The sequence below is a fragment of the Poecilia mexicana genome, unplaced genomic scaffold, assembly GCF_051168715.1.
Source record: "Poecilia mexicana isolate PSO_F unplaced genomic scaffold, ASM5116871v1 scaffold_15, whole genome shotgun sequence".
In the NCBI taxonomy this organism is placed as follows: domain Eukaryota; kingdom Metazoa; phylum Chordata; class Actinopteri; order Cyprinodontiformes; family Poeciliidae; genus Poecilia; species Poecilia mexicana.
Window position 1 is genome coordinate 8,702,301 of NW_028263384.1, and position 3,695 is coordinate 8,705,995.

The following is a 3,695-nucleotide window of genomic DNA, read 5'->3' on the forward strand; positions in this document are numbered from 1 at the left end:
TTGTGGGAATATGAACACAGCCTGAGCTCCCGCTGGCATGAGTGGAACGATCAGCCGAATTGGCGCTCGCTGTTTCCCCATTGTTAGATACACGGGTGTCATTCTTTGCACTGACTTATTCAACTGTAGGAGAAAAAGCGGAATGATTTGATACAATAATTATTTTTGTCTGGAATATGTCAGCACCAAGTCCACCAATCAAGCCTAGCTGGCTGCCGGCAATCAACTTGTCTTTGAGTTCAGACTGCTTTTATGTTACAAATGGTAAAACTTTGTTCACCTCTAAATTTTGGTGTGAATGGTAATTTGGTACAGTATTCGTGACACTTGAAGTTTTTTGCATTTGTCACGTTATATGCCCAAATCTCCATGGTGACGGATTACCACACAACTATAACTCTGTGAGAGGAAAAATGAGACGTGATTGACCCGGGAAAATCTAATATAATTCGAACCAATTTTGCTGTGGTTGTACTCTAAAGGGTCAGTATTTTATAAGGTTGACTATTAGGAGCTTTACGTCATGTAATGCTGCGATTCCCTCATTAAAAGCCTACCTGGAGTGTTGCCTACATTCTTTTGTCCATGTTTGAGAAATCCTTTGGTCTCTTGTGGCAACCGTCCATCTGTGCAAAACGCCTGGGTGGACTAAGCTCCGCCTTCGAAGACGAAGCTCCTCCTGAGAGCTGCAGCTTCCAAACTTACAAGCTCCCGTCTTGCAGAGTACTTCGCCCACACTAAAAACTCCGAGCTCTCGACAGAAAAATTATAACCACACGGAGATTAAATTACACTCAGCTTAGATTTTATTTGCTGCCTGCGTGACTTCAGAAGACAGTTTATTTGCAATGGATTTTTGCATCTTGGAAAAAAAAAGGAAAAAAAAAAAGGAAAACTGTATAATTTTCCTTCTACTTTCCGATTATGAACCCCTTTTAATGTTCTATGAAGCATGTGGTTGTGATAGAAAATAAATAAATAAATAAAAGGTTATAGCTACTTGCATGTCGTGCATATATGAGGTCATTTCCCTGGAGACATCATCACTTTTTCTCTCAGAGATGAGAAAAGCTTAAACTTTTCCATTATTTTTAACTAAGAGCCTCTTATTTCAGCTAATTTAAACATTTAAAGCCAGTCTTACTGTTTTTAACAACACTGGAATATATCCCACCTGTCAGAATATGTAAATTATTTCACTTCCTTCTCGAAACACTTTTTTTTTTTTTTTTTTTTTTTTACTCTTGCAGATGTTGCCGCATCTCCGGTTCTTTTTATTCTGTTTCCAGACACATATTAGCCCACCTCCACTAGTCAGCGCTCCCTGTCATCTGTTTCTCCTTTTTCTGTTTTGTGAGATGTTTTATCTTTGTTATGCCTCACCTCTTTGGTTTCTAATTGTCTTGTTGTCTCTCTTCTCAGTGTGATAACCGTGATGAAAAAGTAAGAAAGAGGGCAAGAAGGCAGATTGATTTATTCAGCCAATCAACAGACCCCAGGAAAACTCTTGACAGTTGTTTTCCTCTTTCTCTGTCTGATTATTTCCCCCTACCAGAGCCCAGAGCTGCTCAGGAAACCACAAACATATTCATGGTTTCGAGGAGCCACTTTCCTCAATGATGGTGTTTACTGGGTGTACAAACATAGCCAAAGGGCAGCAAAGACACCTCATTAATAGCAACTACTGGGAGCAATGATGGCTGAAAGAAGCAGCTAAGTCTTAAGCAATAGAAATGATGAATGTCGTTTTGTTGCAAGGAGTGGTATTACTGTTGCGAGAAACGGGGAGGTCTGTTGTAATCTGACATAGGAATGAGAAAGAGAAATGTAGGGTGAAAAGAAATGGGTGACAGTTATCAAATTATGATTTATCTTTCAAAGCTTGTGTTATTTGGTCCCAGAAAGCTTAACCATGTAAACTAGTCTAGAACAATGCAGTGCTGCTGCAGTGGTTAAATCTGTGAAACACACAAAAAAAGGCTTGAAAAAAATCTTTTATTGTGGATTATTTCATGGTTTTATATCAAATAATGTTGCATATTTTTTTTTGCAGCAAGAAATTCTGATGTAAAATATCAACGCTACCGTTACCGTGACAATCAGAAGTTTACATATATCCGTTGATGTGCTTCTGGCAGCTTTCTGACTGGATGTTTGACTGCTCTTCTTATTAAGAGACAAGTTCATTTAAGTTGGTTAATTTCCTGCACAGGATGCAGCTTTAAAATGCAGTCTACACATTTTTAATCGGGTCGATGTTGGTGCCATTCCAGAAGTTTATGTTACTCTGCCCTATATATTCAAAAACTTGTTTTGATGCATGTTTGGGATGGTTATTTTGTTGATCACCCAGTGTTTCAACCATCTAGCTGTAGATTTGAGGTGGAGTTGAAGAATCTGGAGGTATTTCTCCTCTGTTATTCAACCACTTTTTGCAGTTCACCAGTGTCACTGGCAGTAAATGATGCTACCACTCCAGTGCTTGTTGGACAGAGTTTTCTTAACTTTTACTCCTCCAAACATACTTCTTGTCACAGCTCAATCTTTGCTTTATTTGGCTATAAAACTTTTCTGCAGAGGACAGTTGTTGTTTTTTTCTATTTCAGCAGCTTCAGACAGTGTTGACACATTTTGATTGTGGAGCAAGCAGCCCTTTATTCCTAGACACCCTCTCAGAAGAAAGAAGTTTTGTGACCGAGTTAGTGGATTTTCAGGCTTTTATAGCAAAAATAAAACCAACCCAACTGAAACTTTATGGGTTGTGTTTTAAGGGTCCTTGCGGAGAAACCAACAAACATAAATTCGATTTTACCAGTAAGAAGAGTGGTCATTTATCCTAAAATCCCTTGTTTATGGCAAGAAAAAGCATTCATTGTTTTCCTAATTATAATTCACTAAATGACATTTGTTGGAATATTATGGTAAATGCCTGTAGTCAGTAATTTTGCACCTGTGCCACGAGGAGAAAATCTGTGCAAACCTATAACTTGTGCAGACAGTTTTCATTTTTACATTTCATCTCATCAGTCTGTAGTGTTGTCACTCTATCTGGAATATGTATAATTAAATACAAAATTAGGATCAATATCAATAATGAGTGTATTTAAACTTTTTTTGTGAAAATAGTGCATGATTGGTGTGAAACAAAAAATGTTCTGTATTCTGTTTTGATGGTTTTGTTTTCGACAATTGACTGAAATACAGTTTTGGTTTGTCATTTTTTCCTATCATGTCATAATTCAGTATTCAGCTTTAGCCTATTACTTTTTTGGTAAATTATGGGTTTGTTTATTGTTATTGTTATTTTATTTATTTATTTGTTTCCTGTGTTTGATGTTGACAATTTACCAAAATAAAGTGAGTTGACTGATTGTGTCCAGTTGTATGGCCGGTGTTCTGACTAACGGGTAGCACAGATAAACGGAATACCTGTTGCAGTATGTGACGTAAGCATCGATGTGCGGATGCGCATTACCATAAGGCAGGACGGATTTATGGGTAGCATAGATGAACAGAACGCCTGTTGAAATTATGACTGAAAAATATGTACAAAGTTACAGGGCTTTAAATCTGGCTAATATATTAGACTAATAAATTTAATTAACTTCTTTAATGACAGCTAATAGTAGGACTACTAATGATTTTTTTAAAAGTATTACTTTGATGTTTTTATTTCTTCCTTCTATTTTTTAACA